Source organism: Rhineura floridana, chromosome 4 (genome assembly GCF_030035675.1).
Source record: "Rhineura floridana isolate rRhiFlo1 chromosome 4, rRhiFlo1.hap2, whole genome shotgun sequence".
Lineage (NCBI taxonomy): Eukaryota > Metazoa > Chordata > Lepidosauria > Squamata > Rhineuridae > Rhineura > Rhineura floridana.
In genome coordinates, this window is record NC_084483.1 from 134,299,134 (window position 1) to 134,315,825 (window position 16,692).

The 16,692-nt window shown below is 42.5% G+C and overlaps 1 long non-coding RNA gene across 1 annotated transcript; it reads left to right on the forward strand.

Moving 5' to 3' along the window:
* The first annotated feature begins 574 nt into the window (after window positions 1–574).
* LOC133384449 (uncharacterized) lies at window positions 575–5,744 on the forward strand. Its single transcript, XR_009762565.1, has 3 exons — window positions 575–751; window positions 934–1,068; window positions 5,230–5,744. It is a non-coding gene; the product is annotated as an uncharacterized LOC133384449 (long non-coding RNA).
* The last annotated feature ends 10,948 nt before the right edge of the window (window positions 5,745–16,692 follow it).

The window sequence follows — 16,692 nt, forward strand, 5'->3', positions numbered from 1 at the left end:
ATTAATTGGAGATTACTATGAGTATTTTAAAAGGATCCCAATGCAAATTGTCTCCAGTGGTAGGTAGCAATGCTGATGGCATTTTTCCTCCTGGCAGGGCTCCTGTGCTTTTCATAGCTGTGTGAGAGCCAGACATTCAACAGGTGTGGCTTTTCCTAACAGGAAGATGCAGTGATGGGAGCAGCTTCACTTGTTGAGTTTATCCTGTTGTGCAACTGTTACAGGTGCAAGAAGTCAGCTGGGGTTGTGGGAGGCAATCCTAATAGCATTTCTGTAAATAGGAACACTGTACACAAACATCCTGTCTATCTGGATGCTTCCCTCAACAGCCACCAAAAAGCAGCAGTTGACTTGAGATACTGTAATATCCAGAATGATCATTTAATTAGTCAGCTATTAGCTAATCAGTTAAAGGGAGACAGTTAATTTAAACAAAAACAACTTCAATAAGCTGACATCTCCCCACCTTCTTTAATAAGCTTTAATTGCATCTGCTCTTTGTTCACCTCAACACGATTAAAGCTTCCTTACCTTTCAGACTTCTGGGAGATCTGTTCAGCAAAGCCTGGCAGACATGACCAGACAAATGAAGAAATACAAGCACTTGCCTGACTCACAGAGACACAGATTTATATTGATCAAAGTGCCAAGCCTCTAGCTTGTCACTCTGAGAAGCACAATGGGTCATGATCAAGAGCGGAGCAGGAATGCTTAAGGCCTGCCACCTCAGGAAAGCTCTTTACCCATATAGGTAGGACTTTGAGCCCCATCTGTGGGGCTGCCTTCTTGATGAATGGGACATACCACTTAAGCCTCCTTTGACTTTTTGGGAGAGCATATGTGTGGAAAAACATTCATTTCAAAAGGCTGACCTGTTCCTCCTGACGCATATTAAGTTGATGCAACCATTTTTCTTCTTTTCCTCTCCCACAGTTGGTTCCTCTTTCACACATGATGATCAGTTCAGAGTTCAGGGGCAAGAACTATGTACTTGGGTGGCTGGACCTTCATCAAGGGTACTTCACAAAGATTTCTGTAAAGGCACTGGATTCTGGAGAAAAATTACAGGTATTTGTGAAAGTTGTGTTATATTTTGTTTTACGACTGTAATTTTATTGTTGATTTTATACTTTTTACTATCTTGTTTTTTGATAATGTTGCAGTTTAGGCACTCTTACAAACTAATATAATGTTATTGGGGGCCCCAATTAGTGTAGTGACCGGCAGAGGGAGGTATGGCGTTGTGAGAAGGACGTGCCAGGTAAGGGGAACACGGCCCAGACATGTAGTGGCTGTGCCATGTTCCGGTCCTTCTCACATCCGCAGGGTTGTTGGTTGTCCTTTCAGCCAGCCCTCGGATCTCCAGTTGCTGCTTTTAAATGCCAGATCGGTACATAATAAAACCTCCCTCATCCATGATTTAATTTTGGATGAGGCAGCCGATCTGGCATGTATAACCGAGACCTGGGTGGGTGAACAGGGAGGAGTCAGCCTTTCCCAGCTTTGCCCACCGGGGTGCTCGGTTCAGCATCAAGGTAGATCCGAGGGTCGGGGAGGTGGGGTCGCTGTGGTCTATAAGAGTTCCATCTCACTCATCAAGCACCATGTCCATGTAGTTACCGGTCTGGAGTGTTTGCACCTTGTGTTGGGTCAGAGGGACAGACTGGGAATCTTGTTGGTGTACCGCCCACCTTGCTGCCCAATGGCCTCCCTAACTGAGCTGACGGAAGTGGTCTCGGAAGTATTGCTGAGATCCCCTAGACTATTGGTACTGGGGGATGTCAACATCCATGCCGAGGCTACTTTATCTGGGGCGGCTCAGGACTTCATGGACTCCATGACAACCATGGGGCTGTCCCAATATGTTACTGGCCCAACACATACATCAGGGCATACTCTAGATCTTATTTTTGCTACTGGACATGGGGATGGTGATCTGGATGTGGGGAGTTTTACATCTCTCCCTTTGTCATGGACAGATCACCGCTTGCTGAAGTTTAGACTCTCAGTGGCTTTTCCCCTCTGCAAGGGTGGGGGACCTATTAAATTGGTCTGCCCCCGGAGACTAATGGATCCTGAAGGTTTTCAAAGGGCTCTGGGGGCTTTTCCGGCTGATAAGACTGGCGCTCCTGTCGAAGCCCTGGTCGAACTGTGGAACGTGGAGATGGCCAAGGCGGTTGACACGATTGCTCCTGCGCGCCCTCTCCTGTGTAGAGCTCATACAGCTCCATGGTATACCCCGGAGCTGGGAGTGATGAAACAAGATAGGAGACGGCTCGAGCGGAAGTGGAGGTGAACTCCTGATGGATGCAACTATGAGCTGGTAAGCGTTTCCACCAAACTGTATTTAGAGGCGGTGAGGGCGGCAAAAAAACAACATTTTGCCGCCACTATTAAGTCATCTCTTTGCCGCCCAGCGGAGCTTTTTAGAGTTGTCCGAGGGCTACTTCATTCTGGCCGTCAGGACATGATAGAGTCATTGGTGGCCCGCTGTGAGGAGTTTGCTGGACACTTTCAAAATAAGATCTTATGCATCTGTCGGGACTTAGACTCCCAGTTTATAGCAGTTGATCCTAATGAGGTGTCCGGAGCACAGTCCTGTCATGTTTTATTGGATGAGTTTCAGTTCGTTCAGCTCGAGGACATGGACAAGGTGCTGGGACAGGTACGTGCAACCACTTCGATACTGGATCCTTGCCCCTCTTGGCTAATAAAAACTAGCAGGGATGGAACAGCTAGTTGGGCCAGGGAGGTGATAAACGCCTCTTTACGAGAGGGAGTGGTCCCTGGCCGTCTGAAAGAGGCGGCAGTGAGACCACTTCTGAAAAAACCTTCCTTGGATCCAGATAATTTCAACAGCTACAGACCAGTAGCGCATGTTCCATTCCTGGGCAAGATCTTGGAGCGAGTGGTTGCCAGCCAGCTCCAGGCACTGTTGGATGAAACCGATTATCTAGACCCATTTCAATCGGGTTTCAGGCCTGGTTTCGGCACCGAGACAGCCTTGGTCGCCCTGTATGATGACCTATGTCGGGAGAGGGACAGAGGGAGTGTAACTCTGTTGATTTTCCTTGATCTCTCAGTGGCTTTTGATACCATCGACCATGGTATCCTTCTGGAGAGGCTCGCAGAGTTGGGAGTTGGTGGTACTGCTTGGCAGTGGTTCCGCTCCTACTTGGCGGGTCGTCTCCAGAAGGTAGTGCTTGGGGAACATTGCTCGACACCGTGGGCTCTCCAATGTGGAGTCCCGCAGGGGTCAGTTCTGTCTCCCATGCTTTTCAACATCTACATGAAGCCGTTGGGTGCGGTCATCAGGAGTTTTGGAGTGCGTTGTCATCAGTACACTGATGACACGCAACTCTACTTCTCCTTTTCATCCTCTTCAGGTGAGGCTGTCAATGTGCTGAACCATTGCCTGGCCTCGATAATGGACTGGATGAGAGCTAACAAACTGAGGCTCAATCCAGACAAGACTGAGATGCTGTTGGTACACTGTTTCTCTGATCAGACGGTGGATATATACCCTGTCCTGGACGGGGTTACACTCCCCCTAAAGGAGTGGGTTCATAGTCTGGGAGTTCTTTTAGATCCTTCCCTGTCACTGGAGGCTCAAGTAGCCTCGGTGGCACGGAGTGCGTTCTACCAGCTTCGGTTGGTAGCCCAGCTATGTCCCTATCTGAGCAGGGAGGACCTCACATCAGTGGTACATGCTCTGGTAACCTCGCGATTGGATTACTGTAATGCGCTGTACGTAGGGCTGCCTCTGAAGACAGTTCGGAAGCTACAGCTTGTGCAAAACGCGGCTGCCAGATTGATAACGAGGACCAAGCGGTCCGAACACATAACACCTCTTCTGGCCCGCTTGCACTGGCTTCCAATTTGCTTCTGAGCCAGATTCAAAGTGCTGGTTTTGACCTATAAAGCCTTATACGGTGCGGGACCACAATACCTGTGGAACGCCTCTCCCAATATGAACCTGCCCGTACACTGCGCTCTACATCGAAGGCCCTCCTCCGAGCTCCGACCCACAGAGAAGCTCGGAGAGTGGTAACAAGAACTAGGGCCTTCTCAGTGGTGGCCCCCGAACTGTGGAACAGTCTCCCCGATGAGGTGCGCTTGGCGCCGACGCTGCTGTCTTTTCGGCGCCAGGTTAAAACCTTCCTCTTTTCTAGGGCTTTTAATCTAATTTAATTCAGTTTTAAAGTGTGTTGTAATTGTTTTTAGATCTTTCATTCTCTGTACTTTTGCTGTATGGTATTATTGGATTTTATTGTACATATTTGTATTGCTTGTTGTTCACCGCCCAGAGAGCTATGCTAGTGGGGCGGTATAAAAATTTAGTAAATAAATAAAATAAATAAAATATATAGACATTGTCCTAAGGAAAACAGAATGAAGTGGAATAATCTTCAAGTGGAATAGTAGTCATTGCCACTTCAAACTGCCAGGAGTATGCATGTATCATTTTTTAATGATTTCCCTCTGGGTTGTTTTTTTTAAAAAACTCCATGTAGGTAAAGAAAAAATTACCAGAACAAGCAAAAGACTCTAGTTCAGCTCACTCCTTCGTATGCAGAGCGGGTTGTTTTTATTAAACAGGAGAACATCTGAGAAGTGATATATGCAAGAAGTCCACTTGCTGTTCCTTTTGATATTTTCTGGGTATGCCTCTAGCACTCTTCAGGTGTTACAGTCATGAAGGGGCAACAGGAGAAGGAAAGGGCTCTGGGGCCATGCCCTTTAGTTCCACCCTCTGTTGTCACATGACTCTTGCTGACTTCCCCATGCCTGACATTAACTCCTGCAACAGAGAGCCTTTTCTACCCATGGAGGTTTTCCTGGGTGATTAAGAACCTTGGAAGATCAGAGCTGTGAATTGCCCAGGGAACTCCCATGAGTAGAAAAGCCTCCCCAACTACAGAAGTAACAGATGAACAAGGGGAAGCTGACATGAGCTATGTGGCAGCAGGGGCTGAAGATGCAGTCCCACAGCCTTGTCTCCTCCTGTTGACCCTACATGGGCGGAATGCCTGAAAAAAGATTCTCATTTAGTTGTGTTCTAAGCTATGTTGAAGTTGGAACAATGGAGTTGGTCTGCAAAGACTTTGGAACACCTGTCAGATTCCCAACTCCAAGGACTGTCTTTCTGGGAGCTGAACTGTAGGAGTATGTATGCTCTTTGAACCCATATTATACAAAATGGTATTTTTGTCTCTCTCTTTCTCTCAGTTAGTCTCAAGAGGAACAGCCCGTTGCTGCGTCATTCTGTTGTATCTGTAGGGCTGGCCAGAAAGGCACCGTTTTTGCAACTCCCACCTACGGATGGGATGCAGAACCCAGCCAAACACAAAATCACTCATTAGATTCCAGGTGCACGGGGGGATGGGGATGGACAATTCATCCTCTGGCTTTATTACTGGCATTAGCCTGTCTGGGCATATTAGCTATCATACACCATCTACCTGTGTGAGTTTCTGCAAGACCTGCTCCCTGCATTTCTGGCTAATTTCCACCTGGCCTGGAAGGGCGGGGCCCTGTCTCTCTCCAGCTACAAAAGCAGCAACTGCTGAAGGGGCCAGAGACCGTGTGTGTGTATGTGTGCGTGAACCTGCTGCTCGGGATGTCTATAGACTACTGGGGTTAGTTGTTTTTTAGTTGTTTTGGGGGTCAAGATTTAATTTTGGAGATTCATTTTTGCTGTTATTTGGACTATAGCATATTTTTGTTAAACACTGTTGTGAAGTGTGTGGGGATTGTTTAATTGTATATTTATTGAGATGTTCTCATTAGTTTGTTGTTTATTATTATTGTTTGGCTACTTATATACTGTGTATATTTATATGTTAAAAATAAAAATGCTACTTATTTGCTGGGAAATTGAAGATTTTTATCTAGGCCTTTTTATAAAGTGTTTGGTTCTCTTATTGTGACACATTTAAATGTTTTTTTCTTTTCTTTTAATAATGTTATTTGTTATTTAATTTTGAGAATTGCATTATTGTATTTATGCTTTATGATGTGTTATATTCATGTTTTTGTAAGCCGCCTTGAGGGCCTTTTGGCCATAAGGCGGGATATAACTTTAATAAATAAAATAAATAAATAAATTGCTATTGCTGTGCGAGCACCAATGAACCCCCCTGTGCTGTGCCAGAGACCTCCACAGGGGATGTTATAGTCAGCTGCCTTGAGTCACATTCTCAAAGTGGCCAGAGAAGCCAGAATGGGTGCTGGTGGAAGGAGTTTTAAAAGGGAAGTGGAAGAAAAACTTGGGGGTTCTGCTTTCATAACCTGCACAGGATGGGGTTAGGCTGCCATGACAGCTACACTGAATAAACAGCCTTCCCCAAACCCTAGATCGCATCTGCTAGTCCCCAAGTAGATTTTTTTATTGCATTTTATTCAGAGTGTGTTATCACTATTTTTATTTTATTCATTTATTTAACAAGATATATGTATGTGCTACTTAACAAAAACCTCTAAGCAGTTTTCATGAACATGTTACACTATTTTATGTAAAGTGCGTAGAGGTTCTTTTTTTATTAAGGGGTATATAAATCTTGCTAAATAAAAATAAATCCTCTAAGAGACCATTTTCCATCATAACTTATCACTCAGTATATCAGAACTAAGGTACGACCTGTTTCCCTTTAAAAGCATTTTGTTGGAAAATATATTAAAGTCCTGGGAATTGATCTGTAATCCTTGCTCCACACCTGTAAGTTTTCATGGAATGTTGAATGTCACTGAGTGAGGGACGTGCATGTGTGAATGGGCCTTCGCAGAATAAAAGAGCAATTGTTAAGCCTTTAATAGATGGTATATGCAGGTCAGGGACAGCTGGCTAATTTGATCTGCAGTAAAAGAGTTGCATCTCAGAGATCAGTTTCCTTATATTCTACTTGAGTAATAAATCCTACAAAACGATCCAATAATTAATGAGGCAGGAAACATAGTTAGATGTCACCTTCCTCCCCTAGAGTGTAAACCTCTTTTTTCTAAATATTTGGATAAGCCAGTCACCTATTAGCCATAGTATTATATAATTACATTGGATGCAGTTTTAAACAGATGGCTGCAATGTTTTGGTTTACAGCATAAGGTATTTTCATATACTTATTCCATGACATCAGAGTCAGCACATCAAGATGAAGGCCCCTCATTTCCCACTGGGAGCTTGGCCAGGCCCACAGCACCCAGCAAAAACAGCAAACTTCAAAAATGATCATTAAAAACTGCAGCAACGAAGGCAATGTTTAAATCATGGCAAGTAGCAGGGAGAAACAAGCTCCTCTACAGTTCAAATGAGATACAAGAGAAGCTTTTAAAAAGATCTTAATGCTGGAAAAGGGTTTCATCTTGACTGAAAGCACATTGCAATCTAAATGAACTACAAAGGCACAAGGATTAGGCTGGCCCAGATTGAATTTATTAAAAACAGCTTTAGCGTTCAGCAACAAGCATCTTTGTTGGCAATCTCCCACTGGAAAAGAAAGAGGAATTGGGGCACGATACTAATTTCACACCAGCTGGAGATGAGATGAGAACGGGGGTGCTGCTAAAGTGCACAGTTACAAGTACTTAAAACAGAGGAGTAATTTACAGCTGGTTGCCCAGCAAATCCAGGGCCTTTTACAGCTGGCCATGTGGCAAATTGGTCACCTGACTGCTCCATTTCTCAGTTCCACTGATACTTGAGGTGAGAAGTTTTGCCACAGGACCTGCCACAAGCTCAAATAATTCTCGAGCTGCTCCTGGTAAAGTGGTTGGGGGAGGGTTTCGCCACAATGAGGAAAACCAGAACCCACATTTCCTATAGCAATATTTGGGTAAGTTTTGCAATGATGCATTAAACATGGTTTGTCCCATGTGATGCCGCAGGTATAGTATTTGCTGTTGTAAAATTTGTAAACTGGTGCCACAGGAGATTGAAATGTGGAAAAGATGGTACTTCATAATGTGCACTGCATAACTCCTCCTACAACTGGTGAACTCAAAATGGCTGCTGCCCTCACTTTCAGTTTTCTGTTGGTGTTTAGCAATGGGGGCGAAATTCAATTCAGTTCACATTTGAAGCCAAGTCTATCAAATCTGCACTTTCTGAAACAAAGCCATCCTTTGAAATTTGCACTTATCCAAATTTTGCGATGCAGTTTTTAAGATGCATGTGTGCATAAAAATGAATGTATTCGTGAAAATAACTTACAAAAATGAATTTTTTAAGGAGAAAATGACTGCAAAAGAGTGGTATGCAATGGTATGTAAAGATATATATGTCCGCAAGAGATTGTGGATATTATGCAAATCTTTCATCTTCACATATGATGAAGATGTTTGTTTTAGTTATGTATTATGGTGTTGTTGTTATTGTTATGTGCCTTCAAGTTGATTACGACTTATGGCAATCCTATGAATCAGCAACCTCCAATAGCATCTGTCGTGAACCACCCTGTTCAGATCTGATAAGTTCAGGTCTATGGCTTCCTTTATGGAATCAATCCATCTCTTTTTTGGTCTTCCTCTTTTTCTACTCCCTTCTGTTTTTCCCAGCATTATTGTCTTTTCTAGTGAATCATGTCTTCTCATTTCTTCTTTCAACAAGCCTTTTAGGTTGAGACCTATCCCAGTCTGCGTCTGTGTTAGAATTGCTTAATATTTTTTTAATGGCTGCAGAAATGTAGAGAACTGAAATTAAAATTGGAAAAATAAGAAACAGAGTGAACCAAAATTGACAGATTCTTTCATCCCTAGTAGCCACTTAATTTAGAGAAAAGAGGATACAGAACTGCATAAAAAATCAATATGTTAGTTTATATGTACACATGTAGATTTAGAAAAAAACGCTATAATTTAAATAGAGATACAATGCTTCTCCACCACAGATTGTGACCTGGGTGCCTTCTCTGTCTACTGTCCAGATGTCATTGACAGGCAACTTGAAGGCCCCCTGTTCTCCCTTCTTAAGGCAGGTCTTTATCATTAAACAGGATTTGGACCAGACAGCCCTTCAAATAGAGGCCTGTCCTCTGTAAAGTAAGTCACTGGACCACTGCCTTGGTGTTCACATAACTGTCACTCTCTTTGCTCATGGAATACTTTGGTTCCTACTACAATTACACAAGGATTGTCAGGTATGCATCTCCCTCCCATGTAATAATTCTGTTGGTGATTTCTGTGTTGTTACATGCCATGTAGCTCTATATACCTGCAAAAATTCGGTGACTTCAGAGTTTCTTTCCATGCTTTTCCTTCTAACTTAGCTGGCTGCAAACTGTCTTTCAAACTTCTATTAAACCTTTCAGTCTCCTCATTTGCTTGGGGGTAATACACTGATGATCTCCTGTGTATGACATTTCGCTCTGCTAAAAGGGTTTCAAATTCTAGTGAAATAAACTGAGAACCATTATCAGAAAACAGTTCTTTAGGATTCCCTTCCCTACTAAAAACAACGGAAAGGAATTTAATCACAATAGGAGAAGTGACTTGCGATATAAAAGCTACTTCAGGCCATTTACTGTAATAATCAGTTAAGGTAATAGCATAACAACAATCAATTGGGGCAACATCAAAAGGTCCTACAATATCAATTGCAATATTTTCCCATGCAGAGTATGGGAATGGAACAGGCTGTAGTGGTGATGCATGAGTTATTGCTGTCTTATCATGTAATTGGCAAATAATGCATGATTTTATAGCTGCCTCAGTTTGGGAGTCCATCCCTGGCCACCAATACAAATCTCTTAGTCTCTGTTTAGTTCTAACAATCCATTGATGAGTATCACGTGCCAGATTATGAACATCGATTCTAATTCCTCTGGGACAAGTAGCTGGTGTGTTCCCCATAATAAGTAACCCCCTTGCAAAGAGTTCATCACATATTCTAAAATAAAGCAGCAAAGCAGCAGCATTTTGTTTTTATTATTTGGCCATCTGCCTGTCAAGAATTCCCATAGCTTTTGTTGGATTGGGCATGTCAGACATGCAATTAAAAACTGCTCTTGTTTAACTGCAGTAAGAATAGTAGCAATAAATGCAACTACTTCTTCATCACCTCCCAATGGACTTCAAATGATGGTAAAGGCAACCGAGATAAACAATCAGCTGTCATTTTGGGACTCCATTTCATATGTACTCCATTTCATATGTAAAGGAAAGTAATTTTGCTGACCATCTGGCAATATGGTTTCCTTCTCTGCAAATGGAAAACGTAACTTTTGGCATATAGGTATCACATTCTGTTTCGTTTTAACTTTATGAATAAATCCATATGCACAACCAGGTTTGCCTTCACCTCGATCTTCCAATTGCATGGGAATTGCGCTGCAGTAACACTTAATTGACGAGAAATAACTTGTCCATCAACTATTCTAAGATTCTATGCAGCAAATACATCCCTGCCAAGGATATGAGTGCCCTATCTCTACAGATGCACAACTCTACAGATGCACAACATGGCCCAAAAGTCACTTTTACAGGCAGATATCTGCATACAGGAATTTGGTTCTTCAAATAACACACCAACTGCAATTTTGATTTTATAAGTGCACATTCCCAAAGTAATTCCAATAAACTGTTTCAGGTAATATAGAAACTGCTGAACCAGTATCCAGCACTAATTCAATGTTCTTTGACACCCCTTCAGGTATAGCAGAAATATTAACAGTACACATAATTTTTCCAGCAATATGTGTGGATCTAATCCTGTCCACACTCAAAATAGTAACATCTGACACTGTAACTGCATGTACTTGCTGGTTATTCCTACATACTTTGGCAGTGTCCCACCTTTTTGCAATAATTACAATGAGCCATCCTAGCAGGACATCCTGCATGACTCGCAAGATGTTGTGAAGACCCACAACGAAAATAACATTTTATTGCGCTTTGACTTTGATGCATCAGCTGTTTCTGGCTGGTTCTCTCTTTGGGGTCCTCTGTCTGACTTGTAAAAGAACTTCTACACCAGGACCATGCCTCCATTATCTGAGCTCATTATTTTGGTTTCTGCCAAAGCAGTCTCCATTTGGGTTGCGATAGTCATAGCTTTCTCCAGTGTAAGATCAGTCTCTAGGAGTAAGCATTCTCGTACACGAGGCATAGCTGTCTTTTCAACCAACTGGTCTGCCGTATCTCCAAAATTACAGGAGCTCATTAAATCTCTTAGAGCAACAATATGTTGTACTGTAGACTCCCCTGGTTTCTCTTCATGGTGACAGAATTTGTAGCAATTAGCTACTACATTCACCTTTGGCACCAAAATGTTATTTAAAGCCATGCATGCTGTCTCATATTTATCATCAACAAGAGAGAGTGTATAAAATATACACTGTCCTTCCCAAACAGTGGATAAACAATACATATTTCCTTGCTTCAGAGATTTCTATATCATTAGCTGCAAGCAGATAGTTTTCAAACATCCGAATCCAAACAAGGAATGCGATTGGAGGCTCATCTGGACTTTGAAGGAAAGGTACCGGTGGGTTGTGATACAAGACCCATCCTTCATTGCCAAATATGTTGCCAAGAGGCAAGGCAAGAAGTAGGTAATAAAAAAAAAATTATTCTAAGTACAAACATAACAAGTATTGCCTAGACATAATCCACTATGCTTCCCACCTCTTTTTAATGAGCTACATCCCTTCAGCTGGCCTTTAGTCTCAGCTGACTCAAAGAGGTCTTAAAGGGGAAGTCCACAAGAGGTGAGGCAGTGGCAAGGTCAGTGCAGTGCAAATGCACCAGCAGGAGTACTGGATTGGCCCCACCGGTGCAATGATGTTCTGGCAACCTTGCTACCACCTCACCTCTCTCCCTCAACCTCCTGGTGAATGGCAGCAACATGACTGACTAGAGGTCAGGTGGGTGGCAGTGCCCCACAATGCCATCCGCTACTGATAGGGGTGTGTTAGCAGGAAGAGCTGTTGAGGCTCTAGCCACCAGAGAAGTGTTAAGCACCTAAGCCTTTGGCCTAGTTCAGGTTTAGTGATAGAGGCAAACTCTAAGAGGAGAAAGAGAGACTGCATTTACCATTAGGAGATGGCTGCTTCCACCTGCCATGCCACATACTTCATAAGAGAGCTGCTGTCAGAAGAACTGTGAGAGGGCTTCTGGCCTTTTGAGGCCGATTATAAAAAGGCCCTGGGCTCGTACTGGGAGGAAGGGAGGGATATAAATCTAATAAATAAATAAGGGAGAGGATTGCTAGTTGCTACTGTCTTTAGTTTTATAGCTACTTTGGAATATTTATTGGATTGTTAGTAAGCTTTATGCTCACTTAATTTTCTTTGATATAAATGTATTGCTACTTGTTGAACTGTTAGTGTTGCAGTGATAAGATAATTTCAGTTACACATTTTAGTTATTGTGGTTAAGGTATTGGACTATGACCTGGGAGAGCAGGGTTCAAATCCCCATATAGCCATGAAGCTCACTGGGTGACCTTGGGCCAGTCACTGCCTCTCAGCGTCAGAGGAAGGCAATGGTAAACCCCCTCTGAATACCGCTTACCATGAAAACCTTATTCATAGGGTTGCCATAAGTCAGGATCAACTCGAAGGCAGTCCATTTCCATTTCATTCTTGTATTTAAAAGTGTTATTTTTGTAAATAGCTTTGAGCACAATTCTGGAAAATGCAGTACATAAAGAAATGTGACTACAAATAACAATATCAGTTTATTAACTGGAGAATGAGCTGTGTGCTTTCACAGTGCCTCCTCTGTTTGCTTTGATGTGTTAATGAAATACTTTTGAAGTTTATTAAACCACAGTTTCCTGTTGCATCTGAACTGGGAAACTGTGGTTTAGTCTACAACAGAGATTAAACTAGTTTCTTGATTTGGATATAATGGCAAATTGTGGTTTCACGTATCCTGGAAGTTTTTAATTATGGTGTGCATGAGAAAGTATGAGGGCACAAGATTCATTCTCAGTCTGATAAACTGTTTAACTGTGAAGGTTAGGTTCTGATGGTATATTTGTTGGAATTATTATTTTAATAGTGGGGCAATTTTATTTGTTAGAAGTCATACTGAGAGCCTTATTAGACTAAAGAGTGGGATATGCATGTAAAAAAATGAAATTTCAGGGCTATTTCAGCACAAGTAGGTGGCAGGAAAAGGTTTCCCTGTTCTGCAAACACAGATTTGCAGGGAATGTTTTCTCAGGCTATGTCTTTGATCGTATACAGAACAGCTGATGCAGCATGCAACTAGCCTTGCTCCTGAATGAGGTGGGCATCATTTCTGGCTTTGGTACTTAGGAATGCAAGTTGTGCCATAAAAGCCATACTGTACTAGTCATATGTACTAACTTTTCTGCATTGTTATAATGTCCAGACAGAAAACCTAACTAGAGGCTTAATGTAGGTATCCCTACTGTCTGTTTCACATGGCAGAGTTATACTATGTTGTGTTTCCCTTTTTGCTAATTATTTCTGTACTGATCTTTGCACATATGTGCTATGAATTTATGAAGAGCAACATAGAAGCTAGGAGGGACTAATGAAAGATGATGGATGAGTCTGGATTAATGAAGACACACACTCTGTCCACACAAATACAATAGATATAGCCCATAATACAAACCATACTGTTTTCTAAGATCAGGTCATTAGCCATATGCAAAACAAAGGGCTGTGGGGGAAGCACCCTTTCCTTTCTGCAGGTGTTTCTTATTGATGCTACAGAATGCAAGAGTTTGAAACTGCTTTCAAAAACTGCTCCTGGGAGCATTTGAGACCCTTCATCCATCTGGCAAAACTGCATCTCAGTATTGTCTACAATACAACATGGCCACTTTAACCTTTTTTCTCTAAGCCTCTGTGCTGCTCTTGCAATCTTTGTTTTATGGTAAAGAACCAAACACTGCAAAGCTGAATCAATGAACCTTGAGAAATCTGTGAGTCTATACAGCTGGGTTCTCATGGGAAGCGACTGGGGCAGGGGAGAGGGAGGAAAAAGTGGAAAAATAGAGACAACATTCTTAAAGAGTGGAGATAAGAACAAATAAGATGTGCATTATACTTCTTACTTTTTGCCAGAATTATTTATCATTTGCTGTCATACATATTCCATCTGTCAGTATTTCAGCAGGGAGATTTTTAAAGTGCATTCAGCATGTGATATTGCAGTGCCCGCTGGTACTTTCTGTTTTACATATATAATAGCATCTCCATCCACACACTTAGGCTGCTTCCGGCCCCAGGGCTCTTAGCATTACGCAACTGTTGGTTTTCCAGTTTCTGTTGCACCCAGAATTGCAACTATGCATCTACACCTGCCAGGTATAGGTGCCAAAAGCTCCTCCCCCCTTTTGCCTATATATCTTTTTAATTATTGGGTCCCAAGATGCTAAAAGGGGACCTACATGCAACCCAGTGCCCAGCCTTCCTTAGAGTAGACCAATTGAAAGAAATGAACTTAAGTTTGTCCTGTCTTTTAAATTCAGCGAGTCTAGTATTGAACACCACCTCATGCATTTTTGCATGTTATTTTCATGAATATATTCATTTCCCCCCTAATGTATGCATTGATGCAAACAATATTTGGTTGGAGAACTGCATGCTAAATCTGGATATGTGCAAATTTTGAAGGATACCTGCAGTTTGGTTCTCAGATGGTTTTGGAAAGTGCAAACTCAATCAAATTTCTCCCCCATCCCTAGCGGGACAGAGGCAAAAGTGGAAAGAGCAACAGATGTGACCTTTAACCTTATGCGGCAGGCGACATTCCAGCCACAGAAAAATTAGAGGGTTGCATGCATACGGGAATCAGTTGTATACATACTCCTTTTCCTTTCCATCCAGGCCAGCAAAAAGAGTATCACATGTCCCAGTCAAGTAAAAAGACTCAAGGAAGGTGCAAGGCAAGGCCTGTCGGGATGTGGCCTGGAAAGCGTCCTAAGGGCCAGGCCAGATATAGGCTTTGAGGGCCGCATTTAGCCCCCAGGCTTCAGGAGCCTTACAACTTTGCTATTATATCACCTGAATTTTTAAAATATTGTACCATTGTACAATATTGTGCTTCCACAATGAGTGTGTGTGGGTGAGAGAGACACTGCAACATTCAGCTATGGCACCTGAATGTGCAAATACACTTTTTGGATTGTAGAAAAAAGTATACTTTGAAATCAAAACCTCTTGACAGGATTTGACTCCAGCTCCTCTAGGCAGGATTTGTACATTTAGCATGCTAGTTAGCAACGAGCCAAGCCACTATGTTCTCAGCGCAGAACCTTAGGCATCTATCTTCCACTTCTCAAAAGCCTTCTTCACTTGCACACTACTTATGTGTAGAGGGCAGGTATGTGCTGAAAGAGGCTGCTGGGCTGCACATTTAAGCCCTGGCCCCAAAGGTACACTCAAGGTTCTACATTGCACAAGGAGCCTCTGCATGACTTCGAGGGCAGGGCTAAATGTCCGATCCAACAATTCCTTTCACCTTGCCCTGTACACACTAGTAATGCATGAAGAGGACTGCTACATTCTGGATAATAAGTTGGACTTCTCTGTATCACCCTCTTCTAAAATGGGAACACAAGTACTATATAATATTTCCCAGTGTTTAAAGCACTTCACACATGTGATTTCAGAAATCCTTACAACAATCTTGTAAGAGATGTCAGTATTATTATCCCTATATTGGAGATTGGTGCGGGGGCTGAGGCTGAGAGTTAGACGTCTGTCTAAGGCCATTAATCAGTCCACAGTTCAGGTAGGATTTAAACCAGGAATGTCCTGAGTTCACATGTGCAGTTACTTAGCAGCTATATTACTTTACTTTATTTATTATGAAATTTATATCCCACCCTTCAATTGTTCAATTCATTACCCACCGTTCATCACCAAGTCCTAAGGGTGGAGTAAAACAATTTATAGATCAGTATTACCACCACTGGAACAAATTAACTTTTGATAGCGCTTACTAGTCTGCACAACTTGGTAACTTGGCTAAGGTTTACCCACATGCAATTCCGTTGCTTTTCCTCCCTCAAGGAAGTTCAGTAGCAAATTTAATGCATGTTTTACGTGTAAGTTAATTTGTCTTTATTCCTTGTTTTCAACAGGTCGATAGTTTTTTATATAGTTTTTTGAGAATGTGGGCAACAGAATCAAAGACAAACACATGGTTCTTATATAATCCCTAATGAACTGGAAATTAAGGCTACCAGGCCTTCTGTTGTTCCTTTGTGTTCACTTAAAGAGCAGCTTAAGTTTCAGATTGCTGGCACTCAGCAGGTTCTTGTAGCATGGCAGTATTTCAAGGATTGCTTTATAGGTATGAACAGTTTCATCTAGATGGAGTTTTCCTGGATGCTTTCGAGGCACTCAGGAGGTTTGGTTGCATAAATTACCAGATGTCCACTAGTGAGTTCCTCCTAACTGGAGCTTCTCTGGCTGCTTCCAAAGCACCCTCACTGGATCGTCACCTTGTAGTGGTGAGTGGGCTTGTGTGTTCCAATGAACCCTGCCATTGGGAGTCATGTACTCCCAGCAGGGTCACCCATGGTAAGGTTAAGGGAGAGGAACCAGACAAAGAACGATCCAAGAAAGTCCTCAACAGCAGAACAGGTGGAGGATAACAATGTGTACGTTACAACGGCTGTGAAGGCGGATGAAGGCTGCAGCAGATAAAAGACTTCCAATCGTCATGGTATCCATGCCATTGGATCAAAGCTTTTTTCTCTCAAGATTGTGT